The sequence below is a fragment of the Hirundo rustica genome, chromosome 20 (assembly GCF_015227805.2).
Source record: "Hirundo rustica isolate bHirRus1 chromosome 20, bHirRus1.pri.v3, whole genome shotgun sequence".
Lineage (NCBI taxonomy): Eukaryota > Metazoa > Chordata > Aves > Passeriformes > Hirundinidae > Hirundo > Hirundo rustica.
In genome coordinates, this window is record NC_053469.1 from 9,416,165 (window position 1) to 9,440,572 (window position 24,408).

At 51.1% G+C, this 24,408-nt stretch overlaps 1 protein-coding gene across 5 annotated transcripts in view; it reads right to left on the reverse strand.

Annotated features, from left to right (window-relative positions):
• LOC120761663 (discoidin domain-containing receptor 2-like) overlaps nt 1–22,453 on the reverse strand; it is a 56,899-nt gene extending 34,446 nt beyond the window's left edge. Inside the window, exon 1 of one of the 5 annotated variants that reach the window (XM_040083144.1) lies at nt 22,400–22,453. The gene's annotated coding sequence lies outside the window, so the exon portion shown is untranslated. Of the gene's footprint in view, nt 1–5,766; nt 5,790–6,558; nt 6,713–22,189; nt 22,283–22,397 lie in introns of those variants that run through there. The other 4 variants (XM_058423086.1, XM_040083145.1, XM_040083143.2 and 1 more) reach the window with 4 other exon arrangements.
• Nucleotides 22,454–24,408: the final 1,955 nt, after the last annotated feature.

Sequence of the window (24,408 nt, forward strand, 5' to 3'; positions counted from 1 at the left end):
CATCCTCAGAAGAGTCCAGGAACAATCAGGAGGACTGGATGGCATCTCCTAGCACTCCTAAAGGAATTCAGTGGGGAAGAAGTAAAGCTAATAATTGGGACAGTATCTGATGCTTGAAGAAAAAAGAGGCTGGGAAGTGTGATTTCCATTTTTCTGGCTCCAAAACAATAGTAGAGCATTTCTCTTTGCCTCAGAGTTGATCTGAGAGACCCCAGCCCCAGCAGTCTTCCCCTAGAGCACACACAGCTCCAGCTTGGACCAAACAGAATTTGATGATGATGAAAACGCTTAGCAGAAAGAATTCTGATCACTTTTAAAAATGTTCTGCTTAGTTTACAATTCAAATACTGGCAACAAGACTGAAAAAACAGAGCAGGGCTGCTGACCAGAGAACATGGCCATCCAGTCCAGCAGAACTGCTGGAGGGTGAAGGATGGACCAAGCCTGGCTGTGGTGCAGGAGCCCTGTGAAAATAAGGCAACAAATTTCCCCCCAGGTGAACTCAGAGTGTGGTGTCTCTCTCCCTGGATTCAATCAACCAGGCAGCAACGGAGATGTCTCTACATGACACGTGAATGGCACCTGGACAAAGCAAGTGCCAACAGGGACACCAAAAATCATTGTGTCAGAGGAACAGGAGAGGTGGGCAGGGCCACCAAGATCCTGGCATGAGGTGCAAGGCTGCAACAGGAGATTTGGGATTCAGGCACCAAGAGAGATGCCCAGAAAGACAAAAAACCCATTGCAATGTCAGGAACATGGTGGGGAACGATGGGCAGAAATAGTGGCACCACTAATGATGTCCAGAGCAGCAACAAGGCTGGACAGATAAAAGCAAACAGATTTTAGCTGAAAGGGTTGGGTTAATCAAGATACAGGTGAGAAATCACAGGAACAGGGAAATTGAGACAGGAATAGGCTCCAGCATCACCTTTGAGGTGGCATTAGGAGACCTGTCACAAGAGACACAAATGTGGGACTAAAAGGACATCACCCAGGAACGGCACTTGGGGTGGGGACAGGGACACCACAGAGCTGAGGCAGTGGCAGAAGAATGGGATCACCAAGGCCTGGGTGTACTTCTTGAGAGGTGGGGGATAGGCCTGCCCTGAGGCTGAGGAGGGTTTGAGCCTTGTCTTCTATGTTGTAGACAAACATCTTAATGGGGTTTTGAAGAAAGTGACACCTCACTCCTGCTAGACTTTAGGAGAAAAAAACAGCCCTGCAGTCACCCACACCATAGCATTTAACACTGGGAGGAGATCAGCCCAGGGACTCAAACATGAGGCAGTGCCTCACCTACAGCCCAGAGAGATGCTGGTCTTTCTGCACAAGACCAATAAATCCTCCAGCTTTTTCCCACTGCCTGACAGCCTGTCCTACAGAAGTGGGTGTCCTCAGTTTGTGAAACTGCCCAGAGCGCTTCTGTCAAAAAATGAGGAGGATAAATGAACGTGCATTAAATGTAATTTAATCCATCCAAGTAACAAGGCCAAAATTAGAAACCATTAGAAAGACAAAGATAAGGAAATGCAAATTCACTGCACCACAATGGTGAGTTTTAGCTCAGCTAAACCAAAACCAAAGCTTCCCCACCAACCCAGGGCATGGGAACTGCTCATCTCAACTGAGGAACCTGGAAGCACTTCCCACCACCCAGCCAGACCTGCCAGGGCCCTGCTCAGGACATGGCCAGTCCCCAAGAACCCCCAGGGCAGGGAGGGCAGCAGGGGAAGGGGCACCTCCAGCACACCCTCCAAAATACACATTCCCTGGAGCTGCAGACTCCAGTTCCCAGCTGCAGGCTCCAGTGCCGCTGTTTCTGTAGGACAGAAGTGGCAGGAAAACAAGATTGTGCACAAACCAGCAGCTCCAAGTACCTCCCTTCTCCCTGCCCAAGCAGCAGCATCCCTTACTGTCCCTTTCCAGAGCTTCCCTCCCACCCTGACAGGCCCAAAGAGCACTCAGCACACTGACATTTTCACTGTTCCTAGACACTGGCATCTCTCTCCAGCTTTTTTTCCTATTTTTTTTTTTCTTAACAATCCTTAAAACACATCGACTAAAAGTCAGCAATAGTTCTCTCCAGACCTGCAACCTTCCACTGCAGTCTCACATAGCAACCATCCCCACGACACGTTAACCACAGAGATGACAGATGGGGTATTAAGAGCACTCAATCTAAACCACCTTCCTCCCTCCCCGTCCTCAGGGGGCTCCACCATAACCCTTTACTTAACTGTGCTCAAACTTGCACTCAGAAGGAGATCAGGTTGCTGAGTCGCAGAATTATTTGGGCTGGAGGAGATCCCCAGGAGAGCATCTAATCCCACCTCCTACTCCAAGCAGGGTTAGCACCAATTTCAGAGCAGGGCTCTGGGGCTTTGTCCAGCTGTGCCTTGGAAGCCCCCAAGGATCAAGGCTCCCCCCCACCTCTCTGGACAACCTCTCCCACTGCTCAGCTGTCTGAAGAAGGAAAACGTTATCCCTCTACCACAAGGCAGAAACTCCTGTTATCTCATCTGACAACCACTGCCAATCCTCCTGCTGGGCACCTCCTCGATAATCTGCTCTTGGGGATTCCAGAGCCTCCTCTGGTCCCAACTAAACCACCCTGACTCCATCAGCCTGCTCAGGGAAGCCAACATCCAGTATTAATTTACTTAATGTTTGCTCCCAGGTTTATCCCCGGTGAGACAGAAGCTCCTCTAGGCAGTGAGACAGCTCTAGTCAGATTTTGCCATGACTCCCACTGCCTTGTTCACAGGGGAGCAAGGGAATAACCGAGTTTGTCCCGCAGTGATGTCAGAGCGTGGCAGGGCACAGCTCCTCGGCCCTCTGCTTACGGACAGCAGGGATCACATTCCCACTGGTAACTATTTTCGAGGGGTATCGGGTGGCACTTTCTAAATCAGCTTGTCCAACACGGTGCTGAGCAGCGACAGGAGACTGGGACTGCCACCCTGGCAGGGACGGGGCTAAGGCTCAGAGCCCAGCACAAGCGCTCAGGTGGGTGTTTCTCAGCTCAGGGCCCACCAGCAGCGCTGAGGCATGCAGGACAGCATGAAGGACGCTCCAGGGATCAGTCCCTGCCCAGGGGATCCAACACAGTCCTGCTCCCAAAGCAAAGCCTCCTCTGCCTCCTGGAGCAGCAGCCTTTGGTTGACAGCAGGGTTGCCCTCCTCAGAATCCAGGTATATGATGTCAATGCAGCCACTTTTGGCAACCAGCGCTGGAATCTCATTAAACCCCCAGTTTGAGGGGGTGTTTTTGGACATGATCTGCTTTCCATCAGAGCACAGGGACCGCTGAGCATGCTCCTTCTTTAACGTGACAGAGGTTGGTCTCCACTGCCCGCTGGTTACCTGCTCCCTTCCCCACTTTAAAACACTGCTACAACATTTATGTTTTCCCAAACTTCTGGAACTCCTTTGGTCTTCCCAGATTTATTACAAATTGGCAGCCAGGATTCAGAAAGCTGCTTTGCCAATTTGTTTTAAACAAACAGGTTCCAGTGTTGCTCAAGTTTCAAAAGACTTTGAATTGTTATCTTGGGTTTAACACTCTCCCTGGTTACCAGTGCAACGGGAGGTATTCTAAGAGAGTATCATCCAGCTTCTCCACAAAAATGGGAAAGAAATGTTTTACTTCTCTGCACTGTTATCAGCAATCAGTTGGGTTTGACCTTTCCCAACAATATAAGCACTGCTGATGAAATTTATTTTGTTTTACAGATATTAGAATATTTCTCATTGCCCCATGATATATTTGCTGTGCTTTTTCAGTTATCTTTAGCTTTCCTTATCAACTGCCTACCTTCAAAAATACTGACTTTACAGTAACAGGTCCTTATCTGCAACCTTTGTTTTGCAAAGTGCTCATAGCTGAGCCTATTTAAAAGGCTCAAAATTTAAAACATGATTACCGGGGCAAGCTCTCTGCAAAACCAGAAGAGAAGCAAACCTTTGCATAGAGCTGCATGTAGTACCTGAAAACTGCTGATTTTTGAAAGGGTGGAAGCCAAACTCCAAGAGAGAGTTCAGTGAAAATCAACCCAGAAACAGGATTTTGGGACATCTCCTAACTGAGCTGCCCATCTAGTCTCCCTCAAACCACCACAAATGCCGATATTATCAAAAGCTACCTTTTATGAGTTTTGCAATTTCTCTTCATATTTGTAAAAATAAAACTCAGAGCACCTGTAGCTGGCAAAGAGCCCCTGCCCTTTGCTTGAGGAGCACTATGGGCTCTGCTCCAGTGGAACAAAAAATGTTAATAAAAATGAAGATCCATGCCCTAGAGCCACAGGAAGATACCAGACTTGAAGAAGCTTTTCCAATATCAGAGAGAAGCATAACTTGTCATCCTTCACTGCATTCCACAGATTGCAATAACTCCAAACACCAAAATGCAGTGAGTGGGAAGTGCTCCAGCCCTCCCACAGCACCCCAGGAGCCAGAGGGGACAATGCAGGCTGTGACCTCAGTGGGTACCATTTCTCCAGAGGCTGAGCACAACCTCCAGCCGAGGCAGCCAAGTCTGGGTACACACAGCTGTTGCATTTGGCTTGAGCAAACTTTGTTTATGACCCAAAGTGGTTTAAAAGTTTAATTTATGAAGTGCCTGGCAGAGATGGGAGCAGTGAGTGGCAACACTCACACATCACCTGAAAAACAGCACCGAGCCTGGAGACCCCAGTGAGGATTTCCAGGCAGGTCCAACCATGTTCCACTGGGTTTACTATTTACTAGCACAGCTCTGCAAGATAAAATTTAACTTCCCCTGCACAGAGATGAAGCTGCCATTAATTAAACATTCCAGCAAAATACCTACCACGACTAGAGACAGCTCAGAGAAGATCTTTGCTTACCACAATGTATTTCAAGCAATCAAAGCAAATGTTCTGCTTATAAACAAAGGAAAAGCCAAGAACACAGGAAAAAAAAGCTCAAGCAGTATTTCACAGCTTGGGCAAGGCAGAATGACCAATTCTGATTAAATTTTCTTGAGACAACGAAAAACAGAAGCCCGCAGAGAGGTAATAAGATTTAGCAATTACACACAACGCAGGTAGCAGTAGGAAAATCATGGTATTGTTTGAGGCACAGGCAAGAGAAACGGGAGAGATGAGAAGGGAAAAAAGAAACATGTAAAACAATGATGCCTAAACCAAAAAGAAAAAAAAAAAAAGGACCCCATTTACCTCTTTTCCATATTGAAAAGGAACTGAAATTAAAGAACAACAAATTAAAACTGAGGAAATGAAATTCCACAGCATACCATGTGCATTGAGCCTCTGGGACATATTGCCACAGAGCAATGTGGGAGTAATTCAATAAAATATTGGAAGTAGATCTCCATAATAAGAACATCTGCGATTCTATTAACGGAGTGAAAGAGAGCACACTGGAGATAAATTTTCCTCTAGCCAGGCATAAGCAAACCAGTAACTAACATGACCAGAAAGTCACTGCACGGGCAGGTTGTTCCACAGCTGGCTGCACTCAGGCTCTGGGGCTTTCCTGTGCCTGTGATAAGATGGGTGCCTGGGTAGGTGGGCTGTGATCCCAGCCAGTCTGGCAAGCTCTGCCTCTGTGGATAGAGATCACATTTCAGTTTTCAGCAGCTTATTGTGCAGCTTCTCAAAAAGAGAAACAACACTACCCACCTTCTTTTCTTTTTTTTTTTTTTTTTTTTTTAAGGAGATTATCCTCTGTGACACAGAAAGAGCAGATGAAATTTCAGCCAAACCTATTAAAAAAATACCTGTGGAGCAGTGAGCGACCCTGTGGAAACACAGCTATTTCAGAAAGTTCTCAGCACCTGAAAAAAATGGGTTTGCTGAGGAAATAAGATTTTACCTGAAGGAGCTGCTACCAGAGAGCCCCATGGTTAACCCTAACAATGAGGATTCCCAGGAGCACCTTCCTGCACATTCATACTCCCATGTTTCAGGGCAAATGGGAGCCTGAGCAAGTTCAACAGTGACCAAAGTCGCAGTAGGTGCTTCAGGAGGGGCCAGGGTGTGCCTCTCCTGGGGAGAAGAGGTGAGTGAACACAGCAGCGCTCACCCACGGAGCCCGTGTGGGGCAGGAGCTGCTGGGCTCAGGGGACACGAGCACGTTCCCTCCCTTCCCCGCTGCCCACAGGAACTCGCTGCCAGCCTCAGCCCTGGCACATCCCAGCAGCACCTCAGAGCTCAAACGCTGCACGCGCTCCCCGAGAGCCCCCGAAACCCCTTCTGCAGCCGGCAGCCCGTCTGTGCCCACAGAGCACCCTGCGTGTGCCAGAGGTGCCCAGGCACGGGTCCCTGAGGGAACACCCACATCCGTGAGCCCCCCCAGAGCTGCGGGAGGGAAAAGGGGGTGCAAAGAGCCGCCCCGTCCCCAGCAGCCCAGGGGGAAAAGCCTTCACCTCCCAGCACTGCCACCTCCACAAAAACCCTGCACCGCTCCCAGCAAGGCTCCAAAGGCTTTACCCAAGGACAGAAACAGGAGGGGAGAGAAGGGAGAGAGCTGACACCAAGCTGAGAGCCAGGTTAAGCTGGAAGGAGCCTACCTGCCTCTGCCAGGGCCTGCTGAGCACAGGGAACAACTGCTGTGTCTCTTTGGAACTTCACAGGTCGAGCCAGGCTGTAGTTTCGACATTCCTCGCAACTTTCCACCAGCACACACATGATATGTTCAAACTTGAGTAACTCCTCCCTCCTCCCTCCCTCCACACACACAGACAGGCCCAGGAGATGGCCCTGCCTCGATCATCCCAGTTCCTATAGCAACTCCTGACCCAGCAGATGGAAACAGAGCTGTTTTCTAGGCAAATCTGCCTTCTTGGATTCCTCTGCTCTTCCCTGCTGTTGGCCCCTCCTTGCTCCAGTGCTCTCCCTGGGGGCTGCTCCGCTGGCACCTGGCCCAGACTTTGCCTGGAGGAAGGCCAAGCTTTGAATTCATTTAGTAAAACCACAACATAAAGCAGCTCTCCTGCTCAGGAAGCAGGGCCCGTGTAGTCCCAGGGGCAGGCCAGGCACCGCAGAGCCAGCCCGCACCTCCTGCTTTCACGCTCGCCAGGAGGATCCCGGCGGGAACATCGCCTCTCCTCACCCTCACCCTGCCCCAGCCTGGGCCATCCACGAGGAAAGGTAAAGAGTGACAGAAACGGTCATTTATTAGCAAGTCCAGCCAACAGAATTATTATAACCCCGGGCACTTCTCAAGACATTTGGACTCGTGCTACCAAAGTTCTTTCCTGGAAGAGGGAGAGCCCAGCTGTGACACGACAGCTCAGGGCCCCACAGGAGGGGAGGTCACCAATGCAGCTGCCTGGGAACAGCACAGCACCTTCGGCGCCTTTTCTCTAAAAATACAGAAACGGAGAGAAAATAAAGAGCTCAAACCAGGCTGGGGCATTTCAGGGGAGATAATTACCAAGGGTGACAGTGGGAATGTCATGAGCAGGTGGCTCCATGGTGACAGGACCAGCAGGGCCGCAGCAGGACACAGGACCAGCAAGTTGTAACTCTGAGACCACCCAAACCCACCTCAGGGGCTACAAAAGTGCTCTTGGGCTGCACAACCCTGCACAGCCCTTCCACCCCCAGCACCCACTGCCATCCCTGCCCACGAGGGCTCTGCTGGAGGGCCCTGGAGGGCACAGCAGGACGGGGCCACGCTCATGTGGATGAGAAGGGCACTGGGGCTCGAGAGGAACCTCTGAGGGCACAGCAGGAACCACGGCAGCACAGGGAGACCAGAGAGCAGAAGGAATGCGCTGACCCTGCCTGCTGGGAAATGCAGGTGCCAGCCTGCCTCCTGCAAGGGAGCTGCTCAGCAAGGGAAGGGCTGCAATGTCTCTCTCACACACCTGGCAGGGGCAGGACTCCTCCCAGGGCCAGCAGAGCCAGGGTGGGAAGCGATGCCAGCGTTGTACAGGACTCACAGGGACTCCACAGCAGGAGGGTGAAGAGAGGGGACAGCAGCCATTCAGCCCATCCTGCAGAACCCCACAGGCTACACCAGCTTCCAGCAGGAACCCCAGCAAAGCCCCAGCAGAAGCAGCAGGTATTTGGGGTATCCCAAAGGAAAAGAGGAAGCAGACACGAAGCACGTTGTGCCCATACTAAGTCCTAATTGGAAAATACAGCTGCGAGCTGCAAGATTCCACCTTGCTCCCATTTTCCTCCCTGCCCCATCCCAGCCACACCATCCACTTCTGGTCTGAGAACAGAAAACTATGTTCTTTTCCCCCCATGGTGATTTTTCCATGCATCAGTGGGGTAATCAGCACAGAGGGGTGGGATAGTCCCTAAGGCTCATGGATGGCTGGGACACGACCAGCAGTAGGGTGGATGTGGGAAGATATCAGGTCCCTCTCTGCCTGCTCCAAAAGGGTGTTACTCATTCTGATAATGCCCTTCCAAGGCACTCTCCTCCCAAAACAAGGATGCCTGCCCTGAGAACATAATAGCACATGGGAACCAAGGGATACGGGCCCCTGGGGTAAACTGGGACCAAACAATTCCCTTTGCAAGACACAGGGCAGATTGTGGCAGCAGGAAACGCTGGACGTCCAGGAGCATGGAGTCCAGGAGTGGCATCAATAAAAGCATCAAAGCAGATGCATATCACACAAACAACATCAAGGGTCTAGAAAAAGCTCCCAATTTCCCAGTGGTGTTGGGAAGAGCAGCAGCTCAACTCACAAACAGATCTGAGGAGCTCCTTTCCCTGGGGAAGGACATTGCTGTGGAGGCACAAAACACTGCTGGAAAACTGCTGACCTTGCAGTCAGACTCACTTGAGCTGTTCAGCACAGAAAAAGGCTCTCTGTTGGGTGCCCTCTGAGATGTAACTTGATCCCACAGTACACATCCACTAATCAATCGAGGCATAAAGCAAAGCAGAAAACAGTCTTTTTTTTTTTTTTTTTACTGGAATGAGCCCAAATATGCACAATAACAGATCCCACTCAGAGCTATTGCAAACTCAAGTACTTGGGAGAGTTTTGCATCTCACATCGCAGAGGGAGCATACTTCTGCAATAACATCATCGCTTCTCAAATTGGGTATTTGAGAGACTTCCTAATGACCTCATAGCAGCACATGTGACCACTAAGTCATCTTCTCAAAGGACCAGGAATAACATCAACAGGCCCTGTTTTGGTTGTGCACAGGACAGCTTTCCTCAGCACAAGCAGGTTCCTAACGAGGGAGCAGAAAGGAGCAGGACCCAGCTCAGGCCAGAGCTGGCATCCTGATTGTTTCTCCAAAAGGTTCTGTTTGGCCTTGGAAAAGATCCATCCAATTAACAGATGAAGACCCATTAGCACATACTAAATTCCACATACAAATTTAGACACAAAAACTTGTTTATCTCAAAGCAGGCCAAATTCATTGGGTTTAAGGCATCTATACAATGTGAGTCCCAGAAGCATTCCGAATGCATTCCAAGAGACCAGAGGTGAACTCACAAAACACAAAATAAAGACTTGAAACAGTTTCCAATTTTTATTTTTTCCCCAGTGCTTAAAAATAACTTTCTGTGCTGAGCAGCAAAGTAGGAATTAGGAATTTGTGGGTGATGAACTGGTGAGCTGATCACATTGGAGTAGGGAAGTTGCCTTTTGCTGACCCCAAGCCACCCCCAGTCAAGTGGCACTGGGAGAAATGAGTGAACACCTGTGATTATGTTAACACTGGGGTGAAGGCAACTGCACAAACAGCTCAAGACAGACTGATGGCCTTGAACACTTGAGGAGATCCCTCCTCTGTACCCAGCACAAGGCTCCTGCAGAAGAAAAGTGACAAAATCCCACTGTGGAGATGTCAGGAAACCTGCACCAGACAGTTTCCCCAGTTACCAACAGTGATAGGGGAACACACATCCAAGCAAGAATAAGGAACATCATGAAGCAGCATCCAAGAGCCTCTTCTGCCAGGTCTCTGCTGCAGCAGCAGCACAACAGGTCCACAAATCCTCCTGTCCCTCCCCAGGGACTCTGCTCCATGGGCCTTACAATCCTTGCCTCCCACCCAGCCCAGCTCTGCCTGCCTTATCCCAGGAGGCTCCAGCAGGAGCTGGTGATGCTGTGAGCACCAACACCTCCTGCCACACAGGACCAGGACATCACCTAAGTGGCCTTGGGCTAAACACAGACACGGATGAGGAACACAGGACAGCTCCACTATGGAGGCTGGACCTGCACAACGTTAAAGCTTTTTATTCTTTCAGTGAGAGGTGGTGAAAGCCAGCTCCTGCCTTCACCTTTCCAGGAACTTTTGATGGAACACAGAAGCCTGCTGTAAAAGTGCTCTGTTTACACCCTGCAGCCCGGTCCTGTCTTTACCCAGTGTGTGTTCACTCCCACTGACTGCCCCACGAAACATCTGCTCAGCCCAGCTCTGCTGGAATCGTCCTTCCACTGCAAAGAAATCCACTTCCAGCCATAAACCTGTGAAAAAAGGGAAGTGAGGCATGATGAGGAGGGCAAGTTTGAGACATGACATCTTCCAAGAAACACTGACAAACCATCTCCACATACCAGGTGCTGTCTGGAGCTGCTCTGCGGGGTAACAGAAGGCTCAGAGCTGACAAGACAGAGCATGTGGTGACACCACAGACACCTGATGAGGGTCACACCCTTCCCAAGGGTTGCAAAACCAGGGCTGCAAGGGGAACAGTTACCTTCCACCACATTCCCCCCATCCCGTGCCAAGGAAGCTTTTCCTGCTCTGAAGGGAGATGATCAGAGTCCTCAAGAGGGCAAGAACCAGAGCAGAACTTCTTTGCCTCTCAGTCACTTCCCAGACCACCAGGATAACCCCTGGCCCAGCCATGGGACAGATGCATCCTCATGTCCCCAGCTGATACAGTTCTGCAGCTGTGCCAAGCTCCCTGCCCCCGGGCACTCAGGCAGTGCTCAGCAAAGCCCTGTCCTGCTGGGACATGGGAGCAGAGGCCTCAGCACCCCCTTGCCACCACAGCTCCCTCTTCCAGGAGTCAGAATGGCCATAAAGGTGGAAACAAAGGAACAATAACTCTTCCCCAGCTCCAAAACTCTCTCTCAAAGCTCTAATGTTACCACAAAAAGATCCAAACAGGAGCAGCCTCCCATTTTCCCTCTGTTTAAACAACAGGGTCCCCATCATGGGCTGCCCCAAAGGTGAGGGTGAGGAGGGGTAAGCCCAGGTCAGAACCAGGGCAGTGAGCTCAGCTCAGCCTCAGTTGCTGCAATGACAAGGGCCCAGGGAACACATCATCCACGAGGACTGAGCTGCTGGCACTGAGCAGTGCTCAGCTTGTAAACACTCTCCCTGGCCATCGTCACTGACGCAACCACGAGAAAGGGGCAGAGAAAACCATTATCTGCAAACAGACATCCCTCCCTGTCCCTGGACACTGGGACCAGCCCAAGCAAGACATCTCCAGCCTTTCTCTTGTCTGCGTGTTGAGCCAAAAACCCTCTGGCTGCAGATGAGGATCACGGCCACATCAAGGAAGGGCTCAACACCCGCAAGCCAGAAAACCTCTGCTCTGGGGCTTTGACCCCTAATCTCTGGAAGCAGTTGGCATATTCAGCAGGCACAAGGCTTCTTTCAAAGCTGGCCTTTCTTCTTGAAGCACTAGGTAGCACCTAACATCCTGAGCATTGTCCTTCACCTGTTCCTCCCCACCACAGCAGCAGGCAGATCTTTCTGTCCATCTTTCCTGTCAGGAGTTTGGAGCAAGGAGTTTGTGTAAGGTGTTCTGACAAGCAGAGCTACACGGGTCCTGGGACTGCTGGGGACAAAGTCCAGCTGTCTCTCTTGCAGTGATACATCCCCATATTTCTTCCTCTCTCCCACAAGTTTCCCAGATAAATCTATATTGTCATATCACACCTCAAAACTACAAGCAGTGGGGATCTGATGAGACCAATGTCTGAGTAGCAATTCCACACCCAGCTCAGAGAAAAGCTAATCAGCATCCTTCACCAGAGATTTTACTGCAGACAAGTGGAAAACAACAGGAGAAAAACCAAAGCAAACCATAAGCACTGGCTGCAAGCTTCATCAAGGAGGAACAGCGCAAGGGAAGGGAGAGGTTCAGCACCAGCCATGAGATTTTCCCATCAAGGAGCACCAACCCAACCGAACCATGGGATGGGCAGAGCTCAGCCTGTGGGAGCAGTGCCACTACAGCTCCTCCCCCTGCAGCACACAAAGACAGACCTCTGCAAAAAAGAGCGGTGCATGGAAAAACTGGTGGCAACAAAAGAGCTGTCAGCCAATGTCAGGCTGTCACTGACGCCCCAGAGCCCTTTACAGCTGCTGCTCCAGGACCCTCTGGCCATATAACCCCAAACCTGACCTTTGCACTTTGGACCGGAGCGAGCACATGGAGAGCAGCTGACAACAGTGATCCCTACATTTCTGTGATTCCTCAGCAAGGACCCTCATCTTCAAATAACCAGAGCACGCAGAAGCCCATGCTCCCAGCCCTTCTGGCTGCCCTTGCTGGCATGGAAACAAAAGGCAGGAGCAGTTCAGATGTGCAAGATACCAAAGGGCCCCTCCACAAGTGAGAATTTGTAACCCACCCAAGGACACTGCTGCTCACTCCACATCAGATTCACGCTACACAAGGACTGGTTTGCACTCTGACAGGAACACAACGCAAATCTCTGGAGCAGATGGCAGTGCCAAGATCAGGACCAGACCACAGGAACTCTCCTTTTCAGTGCCCATGAAGCATTCACATAATTCCTGTTGCACAAGGGGATGCACAGTCCAGGGATCCAGAGCTGAGCCTAGCAAAGAGGCCTTGGCTAGGGAAGCTTTCACCTCCTCAGCAGCTCTTTCCATCTCAGCCATTTCCCTTCCAAGCAAGGCTTCCTGGCCGGAGCAAGCACGAGGGGTGTTGCAATCCACAGTTCTGTCTGAAGAAATCCAGCCCAGCCCAGACACAGCAGCAGACCTCTGGTCTGGCCTGACTACGTGCCATCCCTGGACACCCACTGTGTCCAGAAGCTCGTGGCATGTCGGAAGGCAAGTTTACTCCTTGGATGTAGATGGCTGTTCTGCTCCATTTAACACACAGGACCATGATGGGGAACTCAGATGTGCACACATTCATCTCATGGGAGTTTGTCTGAAATAAATGCAGCAGACTCTGGGGAAAACCCTCTCCCTCCCATGGCAAGGGGCTGGGGAGGATGGATGAAAGGCAACTGTGTGCCTTGTGCATATGTGGCCTCAGTCTGGACAGCACCGATCCCACACTCGGCCCTGGAGCGAAGGATGCTCAGGGGTGCTCATCCTGTGCCTCCTGACAAACATAATTCCAATGGAAAAACACCCATGAGCTCACTGCAGCAACAGGACATGTCCTACAGGCACTGTTTGATCTGCAATTCCCCATGCAAACGCAGGAAAACCACCTAACAGGATCACTGCCTTTTCCTGCAGAAACAGCACGAGTGTCTGCTCATGTTTCCCATGTTAGCACGGAAAAGACAGAAGGATTTGGATCCATTACACATTACATTAACCCTGCTGGGACATTTCCCACAGCTCACTTCAATGTTTTCAAACCTGCAGGATGAGATCATTCCAACCTAAACGCCTAACCCACTTTCCAAGGTGGTTCACTAGGTATAACTGCCAAACAAAAGCTGATCTGGTGTGATACCCTGCTCCATCCCCAACATGTTCAAGACTTGGCCAGACAAAGCCATGGCTGAGCTGATCACTCACATGCTGGAGACAATCCCACTTCAAGCAGGAGGTCAGGCAGAGACCTCCAGATATCCTTTCAACCAGTGCTTCCATCACTGTGTGACAGCAAATGAGAAGAGGCAGAGTAATTACTGCCAACAAGAAATGCTTGCATCGAGTTGATCTGGAGAGATCCCTCTAGATAATATTGAAAGCTTGGTTAGCAGCGACCTCAGCACTGACACAATGAGGGCTAATTCTGTACTGGCAGGAATACTGGAGTGCCAGGATCTGAGCCTTGACATATTGCATTGGTCTCAAACAGGGTCAGCACACTGCAGCACACTGCCCTTGCTCAAATTAATACTCGCCACAAGAGATTCCTTTTTGGCAATTTAACTTCAGCCATGCATTCAAATACAATAGCCTGCAATAATGCAAAAATACAGGTTAAAAGCCAGAGAGCCAATAGCTCTCAAGGCATTAGAAGCAACTAGAAAAATTCATTTCTCACTTTAAGTCTTTACTCTAGGGAGGTCTCAACAGTACTGCTGCTATTTGGTGTCCTTCCAGTGCTGGGAGAAGGCCAAAAGAATGCTGTAGCAGAGACTGAGCCACACTAATCACTGGTGGGTTCAGTCCTTGGGAAGAAGGCAGAGTGTCTACATGAGATTCTGTCTGGAGGGTGATGGGGAAGCAGCTGCTGGCACTCAAAGAGGGTTGCTGGTCACCAGAGGAACTGCAATTGGTGCTGTTCCTTCCTGATGTCCATCCATGGTATCCACACATGCCACTGGCCAGCAAAGCTCATTCTCTCAGAGTAAAAGCCTTGTGCAGATTGCCCCAAAACATAAAAGAAGCACAAGACTGCTGCTAGCCAAGTTTGCAGATGGAAGGCGTCAAACCCATGGAAAGAGGAAGGACACTTTGTGAAGTTATCAGAATAATATCCATCACAATCCAGAGAAAGGCAAAACAAAACACTTAAAAACAAAGAGTGCACAGGATGAATTCACAGCATTGGGACCCTCACTCAGGGAAAAGCGAGGGAGCTCTGCATGGCAGCTCTGCTGCCCTGGTTTGTTCCCTTCAGCAGCACAGGGGCAGAGCCTCAGCCCAAAAAACAACAGGGCATTGGAGACACATTCCCAGCACCCCCAGCTCAGCTCCACTACAAATGCAGAAATGAGAGATAAACATTCCTGGAAGATCACATTACCCAGCATGAAGAGATGACAGCTCGTCAGGAGCAGCAGAAACAGGCTGAGCTCAGTGAAAAGCTCATCAGAGGCTGACATCTTCCTATTGGAGAGTACTGATACTCCAGCTATTTCTGCTACAGTATTTATTTTTATATTTTTTAACCTTTTGATAGGCAGAAACAAACAAGCACAAGTGAAAAAACATAACAGTAATCAAGATGGACAACAAAACCCGAGGCTTGGCTAGTTTAGCTCTCCATGGGAGGGTAACAGAAGTGACGGATGCCACGACCAAATTATAAATGCAACAAAAACATGCCCAGATTCTCATTCTTCAAGGAAAAAGAAGAGCTGCAAAGGCAGTGTGCTCTGCAGGCTCCATCTCTGTATTTGCTTGCTCTTGAGCAGCTCTTTGTTACTGATGGGTGGGACGTTTTAACACCTTAAATGCTATTCCCAGAGAAACTGAACTAACTCCTCATTTTCACAGCACAGATTCAGCTGGTTGGAAGAAAATACCCCGCCCTATTCCTCTGGCCTCCAAACTGCAGCTGGCAGCCTCAGGACACAGGACAGTCTGGGGGAAGAAACACAACTCTTTACTCTGTTTGTCTGTCCCTCCTCCCTCCCCCAGGGCACACAGGAGCCCAACATCTCCCGTGCCATCTCCTGACAGGAGCTGACTTGTTTCAGGTTCATTACGCATCGCAGTTCTGCACTGCAGAGCTCCGCAGACGGATTTGGGCACAGCACCCAAACACCAAGAAAGAAAAGTCAGATCAGGTCAGGAGAGCATCATCCGTGCTGGGAGCAGTTCCAAGCAAACACCCAAAGCTGCTGCATTAGGAGAAGACAGGCCCCAAGTCCAAATTTTGGAATGACTCCACCCAGTTTAATTCCTTGGTCATGCATTCTGCAAGCATTAGCTCTGAGTGGGCTGGGGTTCTAACAGCTCCACACTTGAAGCGTCATGGACAAAACAAGGTTTAGGCAGCACATTGCAGAGTACAGATCATCACCTCCCACACGGACCCTGCCAGGTCTGGCATGACCATCAGCCAGGCTCCAGGTGGACAGACTCAGCAGGATCCCATCCAGGAGCAGAGTGAAGGGTGAAATGGTTGAGCTGCTACAAAAAATATACAACCTCACTGCCATCCATCAGGGCAGCTAGCGTTCTACCAACCAGTCCTTTCATCAAAAGGAGGAATTATTAGCCAGTAAAGGCATGGAACCAAAGCAACTTGTGTTCACAACTATTTTACCTAAAGAATAAAATAATACCACATAAAAAGCAGATATTTAGTGTATGTAGTAATTGCATTAGTACACACTCTCAAGGAAGCCAAATGAAGTTTGATAACCTACATACAAGAGTTTTCTACTTTCATGTGCTTGATTTTCCACCTCTGTGAAATTAAACATTGGAAGAAGCTTCTGATAAACTCCCATGGAACAAACATGCTGAAGTGACAGGGAAAAAATACCACCAAGCCTGTGCTGATCTGTAAATTCTACTTTCAATGATTTATTTCAAAAAGGCAGCTCACAGGAATGACCAAGAGGAGACTACAGGCAGAAGGTTTTAATACATCTTGCCTCATGCATTCCTGTCTTCAAGTTGCACAAAACGCTGATAGATTTAAAGTTTGGGATTTGAAACTTTCCCCTCCTAGTCTGACTCCATTGTTAATTTTTTTTAAAGAGAGATTAGGATCAAGTGGCTCTTTGTCTCCTATTTCAGCAGCCAATAAAAGCTCCACCCACCCCCAATCCATTTTTTGCATAATTAATGCCTTCATGATTGGCAAGAAGTGATTTCAGGCAAAGAGAGGCTCTGGCATCAGAGAGATGCCTGCCTACCTTGCCTGTGAGAACAGGTTGTGCTTTAAAGCTACTGGCAACAAAAGCTCCCTATGCTGGGAACAGCACCCAGCATCACCTCAGAACAGCTTTGCTTCATTTTCAACACTCTCAAATGATGGCCATGATTATTTTGGAAGAGTAACCCAACTGCCATCGAGAGAAACGGAAACCAGCATCCCTTCTGAGAGTGAGACCAGAGATGGCTGGGATCCTCTGCAGCAGAACATTACCATCAAGCCTTCCCTGTCCAGAATGTTCTCATGCATTAACAGAAAAAAACACCATCAATTCTACATAAATTCCTTTGCTGAAGCCAGCAGCAAAACGTCTGTGGAATTAAGGCAGATGAGAGCCTTCCCTCACTTGGGCTTATCCCAACCCCACACACGCTAAAGAGAGAAACAGAGCTCAGGAAAGATGAAATACTTCCTTGCCATCATCTCCTGCTGCTGTCCAAGCAGCAGGGCCCAGCACTGGAGAGCATCCCTGGGTATTGTGCGTGCTCAGAAAGCTCCTGCTGGAGCACAAAGGCACCCTGAGCTCACCCTGCCGCAGTCTCCGGGGTTTTGTGTGTGCCATGAGGACACCGGGCATGTGACTTGCGTGTTAAAACTTTCTGGCTCACCAGTCGAAGCTCAGATTCTTTCCCTGCAAAACACACTGCATGATCTCATCTGCAAGCAATCAGCCTGAGAAATCAGCTTGTTAAAGGAAGCTTCTAGGAAAGGAGAGAAGCCTCTGGAGGATTTTGGGGCCTATATAATTTTAACCATTTTGTTTAACCCCGGCTGCTCTTCTTCCCATTGGGGTCACACAACCAAGACACCATTTCTCCTCCCACACAACTCCAGACAGGACAGTTTGCCAACACCTAACTGCAGCATCCTATTTGCAGCCTCCATAGCCTGAAAATGCTCACATTTTCAAGCAAAACTCATCTCAAGCAGGCGCTGAAAGAGTGCAAAGACAAACTCAGAGCTGCAAGCTGAGCAGCATCCAGAAAAGCAATTCATTAAACATGCAACAGTGATCATCTCTATGTATAAACCAGAATATGCCCTGAATTTCAACATTTCCTCACAATTCTCACGGGGACCCAAGACATGGAATAACTAGTGTACAGTGGGAGCTCTGCAGAAAAGTAAGGAACAAGCAAAAAACTCCCTGGAATTCCAGCTTTGTCCTAAGATTGCTCCAAGTGATGTAACAGAGCTTTACCTGAATTTCTGGAGATGCTGCAGGAGCCTCCAGCAGCCCGACATCCTCCCTTGTGTTACAACATGCCCAGATGGCAACACCTTTTTTTACTCCCCAGTTTCCCTGAGGAAGCAGCACTGCGGAGTGTAGGACAAAGTGCAGCGTTAGATTGCCAGGCTGCACTCCCAGTTTGGCTCTCCAGGGCACTGTGGTTAGCAGAACGAGTCCTGCGCTCACACACTCGGTCACATTTGCATCCCCCCAGCTCCCAGAAGCAGGACCACCCCTCCCGCACCCAGCAGGGAGGGAGGGAAGATCAGAGCAGCATCCTGCCTCCTTCGCTTCCTTCCCTGCTGTCACACCCAGCCTCGGCTGCTCCCAGCAGCATCTCCCAGGCAACCCTTCCCCAGCTGCCCCTCGCTGGTCATTCAAGCGCTTTGAAAGACTTTGCTTAAAATTCTTGCATAGAAATCGCTGTTTAATGTTCAGAGCAGAACACAGGAGGGAGGGGAGGGATAGCCAGCCTGTCTCTAACAAAGGAGATCTGGAGGACTGAGCCCTTGGCTCCTCGCAGCTGCGGATTATTCCAAGTGAAGTGATTATTCACCACTTCCAGCACCTTTTTTTCAGTTCAACTTGCAGAAGTAACTCTTCTAAAGCAAACAGAGGGCAACAAAGATCAGGCAGCACACATTTATTACCCCGAGAGCAGAGGAAAAAGTTAAGCACGCTTGGTTCTCCCTCAATTTGTACCCTTACAAAAGCTACTTTATATATGTAAAGTAACTTCTTCACAAAAGTTACTGCACATAAGGATTCGAAATACCTCAGCCCACAGCTTTTTAAGCCACTGTGAGGGGGTGAGGGACTTTGCCCTGGACAGTGCAGGATCACATTCGTGCTGTAACTTCTTTGGTCAATGGTGGCACCTTTTAGCTCCAACTGACACTGTGATGCTCACAGCAATTTGAAATAACTGCCTTGAAAAAGCTTTATGCTTTCTGTGTCTTTAAGAAACACATAGCTCTGACTGCAAACATTCAAGCTAAACAAAATGTTATGAGGGGAAAAAAAAAGCCTACTTCAAGCTTTTTACTCCCCAGCCAAATTTCTAATTTTACCAGATTAAGAGCAGACACCCCCCTCACCCCACCCCCAAACTGATGTGCACTGCTACAATCAAGGTATAGGACAACTGCCCCCAAATTCCTTGAAAACCACAGCTCAGAAAATTCAAAGTATAAAGGGAGGGGGGCAATACTGAAGGGCTCAGCTGCTGACTCCTCTGGTGCAGCTTCTCAACCAAATCATGAGAGAAAAAGGAGACTTTCCAGCTCAAGTTCCAAGTCCTTTTTAAAAATCAGTTTATAACCACTAAAATAAACACAGTAAGAACAACTGTGCAGTAACTGGGAACCTGCAAAAACAGCTGCAGTTTAAGAGCAGTTTAGGCAACGTCTGGCAAACACCAGCAGATCCAACAGCCCAGGAGGATGGCAGCATAGTGGGAAATGAAACAGTGAGTTTTACCACAAGCTCATCAAGGAACTGCCCAAAGTTCACCCATGCTGGGCAGCAGCAGCTATTCTGTGCTGCCTACCGCCACAGTGAGTGTTTGCTTCCTGTTAGAACTGCCCCTCTCCCAAATTCCATCTCCTCCTGGATGCACAGGCTTCTCCCACGCCCCACCTGCCCCGTGCTGCCTCAGCCCAGCCAAGAGCTTCCCAATGCACCCGACACCTGGGCGGGCACGCTGCTCTCCTCTTGGGCCTGTCACCCAAAAACCTTCTGCTGGTCACCCCAAACCCTTCCACTAGTCACCCCAGGGCACAGGCCCCCACTGCACTCCCAGGAAACAGCCACCTTGAAGGGAAGGAAGGGCAAGAAACCAGGAACAATCAGACTTCTCCAAGACACCATGACTTGGACACTGCAGCTACTCTAAGTCACTTTAGGACATCTCCAGAACAACAGCAACCACAGCAGATGGGGCAGAAGGACAGCATCAGGCAGCACCTCTGAAGGAAAGCCGTCCAGAACCCTGCTGCCATCCCACCTTTGGGCTCCAGCCAACAGAACTCCCCGGGATCTGGACATTCTGACTCTCTTTAGAAGAGAAGATCCAATTCTCTGCTCGGTGTTATCCGAGGAGCTACCCCAAGCCACATGCTTTGAACATCCTCCTTCGCTGCAAAGCTGACAGTTTTCAATTACAGCCAGTTGGAGTTGTTCTTGGCTCTCCGTCCCTCACCACAGACCTGTGCTCTCCATGGCTGGGCTTCTCAGTGTGCACATAAAGCAAATTCAGGAAAGATGCGACAAATAAAAGCCTTCCTGGATACTGACTGGAATTGGAAAGACAAAAACTCCTAGGAAAAGCCAAGAGACAGGGCTGGGGGAGGAGGAGATGACCTGGGCCATTTCCAGGGGAGGAAAAGCCCAAAAAGCCTCAGGTCTCACTCTTAGAAGCTTTAAAGTTTTTAAGTGGGACAAGGGGTAAAGCTTCCAAACTAAAAGAGGGGGGATGTAGACCAGATATAAGAGAGCAAGTTTTTTGAAACGAGCGTGGTGAGGCCCTGGCACAGGGTGCCCAGAGAAGCTGTGGCTGCCCCGCCCCTGGAACTGTCCAAGGCCAGGCTGGATGGGGCTTGGAGCAACCTGGGATAGTTGAATGTATTCCTACTCACTGCAGGAGGCTTGGACTAAAAGAGCTTCAAAGATCCTTTCCAGCTCAAACTCGGTGGTTCTAAGATGTTGCAAATTTCAGACTGCAGCCTGCTACCATCAGAAGGATAGAGATCATTTCCTCGCAGCAAAAGCAAGCCCACACCACCTGATACCTGCCCAGGGGACAAGCACACACCTGGATAATAGATTTAAGGCTTCTTAAAATACAATTACTTTCCTAATTATACACCAGAGGCCAGAACCCACAGGCTGAGCAAGCCACGAGCAGCCCAGCAGTTAATTCACAGAGAGCTCCTCTTGATTTCCACAGCCCACATTACCCAGACATCAGACTGAACGGACATCGGAGCCTTTCTAATTTTATAGTCCACAGAGACAAGGCAGGAACGGCTGATGGAAGAGCAGCAAGGCCTCTCTGCCCACACACACCACTGCTGCTGGCTCCACAACTACAGAACTGCCTCTACATTTTTTTAAAAGACTTTTTTTTTTCTTTAATGGAGTCAGCTGAAGAGAAAATGAAGAGCTCGGCATTTTAAACCAAAGCATTTCAAAACGCTTGTTTATCTTTCAGCCTCAAAAGAAGAGAAATAAAGTGAAACAAAATCTCAGCCATTCCTTAATAAGTTTTTCCTCTCTGCCTCCAACAAAGCAAAATGCCCTGAGCTCCACTTGATCACTTTTTCTTTTCTTTCCTCTTTAGCTTACAACATTTCAATTAGAGAAGCTGACACAAAACAGTCCCGGATTCTCATATTTTATCTTTTCCCCATCTTACCTCTCCATTAAAGAGTATTTAGAAGGCAGAGCAGCCAAAGGAACAGCACATCCAACACCAAAAAAAAGGATGGGGAAACACACCAAGGAACGAGCAGTGGCATAAACCAACAAAGGCTACAATAAAAGTTTAAAGACAAAGTTTTCACACAGAGGTCTGCTTAAGGAAAAGAAAAATGGAAAGCTCTTTTCTCACAAGGGGAAAAAACCCAGGCAAATGAGCCATGAGAGCCCGACTCTCAAAGTTGCGCTGAAGAACCAGGTCCCGGGACCCGAGCCGAACAAACCCGACCGCACCGCACCGGGGCTTCACTCCCACCTCGCACAGCCCCAGCAGCCGCTGGCGGGGCAGCGGAACCGGCCCGGGCGTGGGTCGGCTGCGGGAACCAAAACCACGGGCGGGAAGGGCCGGAGCGGGGCAGGGGAACCAAAACCACGGGCGGGAAGGGCCGGAGCGGGGCAAGGGAACCAAAACCACGGGCGGGAAGGGCCGGAGCGGGGCAGCGGGATCCGCACCCCGGCGGGAACCCCCGGGCGGGCGGGGGCCGCTCCCGGCGGGGCGGAGAGGCCGAACAAAGCCCCGGCAGTCGCTTTGCTTTGCGGGGCTCCCTGGCACGTCCCCGCCCCGAGCCCCGCGCGGTCCCGGGCAGCGCTCCCGAAGCTTTGGCGGCTCCGGCGGGACCGAGCCCAGCGCGGCCGCGCACAGCCCGGGGCACCCCGGGGCACCCCGGCCCGACCCCTCCCCGCGATCACCGCCCCGGCACCCACCGAGCCCCGGGCGCGGCTCCGCGATACCCTCGGCACACCGGGAGCCCCGCGGGGGTTCGGCCAGCGGCGCCCCGGGGGCGGCCCCGAGCTCCGACCGCGGCGGGACCTCAGCGACCGCGGCGGGACCTCAGCGGCCGCGCCGCCCCCGCTCCGTCCCGCGGGGAGCCGGGCCGGGAGCCGGGCAGGGCGGGGCGGCCCCGGCGCTTACCTGGGCAGGCCGGGCGGCGGCGGCGCGGGCTCGCGGCCCCTTCCGGCGGGCGGGCGGGCGGGGGCGGCCGCGGGCGCCGCGCTCTTAAAGCGGCCGCGCCGGGCCGGGGCCGCCGGGAGGAGTCGCTACGGCAACGGGACAGCGGGGCGGGAGCGCGGCGGGGCCGGGCCGGGAACACGCGTGTGCCTGGAGCGCCGGAGTCCTTTCACGTCCCCTGTGCCCCAGGGCTGGGCAGCCGTGTGTGTCCTTGTGTACCGAAGTCATTTCATGTCCCCTGTGCCTCAGGGCTCGGCAGCAGTGTGTGCCTGGGGCGCCGGAGTCCTTTCATGTCCCCTGTGCCCCAGGGCTGGGCAGCCGTGTGTGTCCTTGTGTATTGAAGTCATTTCATGTCCCCTGCGCTCCAGGGCTGGGCATCTCTGTCCCCTGGGCACCAGAGTCTTTCCATGTTCCCCTGCGTGCCAGAACTGTGAACTGCCAGCGCTGCCATCCATGTCCCCTGTGCTCCAGGGCTGAGCACCCGTGTCCCCTGTGCATCGGAGTCCTTCCATGTCCCTCCCTTGCGCTCTGAGGCTGTGCAGCCGTGTCCCCTGGGCTCCAGGGCTGAGCACCGTGGCCCCTGAGCATCAGAGTCCTTTCAAGACCCCCGAGCAACAGGACTGTGCATTCATGTCCCTTGAGCATCGCAGTCCCTCCACGTGCCTTGTTCTTCATGGCTGTACACTCATGACCTCTTGCATCCTGTGGGACAACCGTCCCCTGTCCCTCCAGGTGCTTCACGGCTCCTCCATGTCCCCTGTGTGCCTCCATGCCCCCCTGTGCCTCACAGCCACTCCGCATTGCTTTTTCCTCAGGGCTGAACCACGTTCCCTGTGTCTCATGGTCCCTCCTTGTGCTCCAGGTGATGCGGTTCAGTGGTCCAGGGGTTACACTGGTAGTGCTGGGTGGACAACAGGACTGGATGATCTTGGGGGTCTTTTCCAGCCGTGACGATTCCATGTCCCTGTGTGCCTCACGGCTGCCTGAGGAGCTGTGCCCGTATGCCTTGGGGCTGAATCATGTCCCCATGTTTGTCAGGGTCCCTCCATGTCCCCATGTGCCTCACTGCCACTGTGTCCCCGTGTTTCTCAGGGCTGTGTCCCAGGTTCCTCAGGGCTGAACAGTAGCCCCTGTGTGCCTCCATGTTCCCAGGGCTGTGCTGTGTCCCCTGTCCCCCTCCATGGCCCTGCCACATTCCCAGGATATCCCCTGTATTTTACAGCCCTGCCATGACTCCCTCTTCCCCCTTACACCTCAGGTCACTGCCATGTCCCTGAGCCCCCCTCGCTGCCCAGTGACTGCCACCCAACCCAGGTGACCACCACATCCACAAGGGACCCTGCCCACCCACCCACGACCCCCAGCACCCTCCCAAAGCCGCCTGGTGTTGTCAGCCACCCCTGGGACGTGCTGGTGGTCTGTGGATGCACAGGGGCTCCATCACAGCAGCCTCTCTTCTCAACAAACCATGGTGTTCCATCCTCTTTCTGTGCTGCTGCTGGTGAGGATGGGCCCTTCCCTGGAGCTGTCCAGACACGTGGCCAAGAGAGCAGAGGCAGAGGGAAACTCTCCCAAGCAGGAGAAAGGGAAGGAAGGAAATTCCAGTTACCAGGGAATAGGTGTGCTAGAGGTTTCCAGTACACCAGGTGAAAACAGAGACAAAACATTAGGCCAGCAACTAACTGGATAGAGCTCCACACCCCTTGGGTGTAAAGCAGATGGACTTTTTGGAGATACTGTTTGAGAGTAAATAACATTGAAGAGCGTTGTTTTGCTCCAGGAAGCAGAAACCCTGGGTGTTCAGCTTCACGAGGTGGTATGACTTTGTGGTTATAACAACCAAACTTTCTGTCTCCCATAAAGAATTTTAATTCCTTTTTTGTTATATGAGTGTACGCAAACCCGTTTTCAATATCATGGCTTTTAGCTCTGTCAAGTGGCTCTCTGTTGCTATGAGGCAGAGAGGCACAAACGC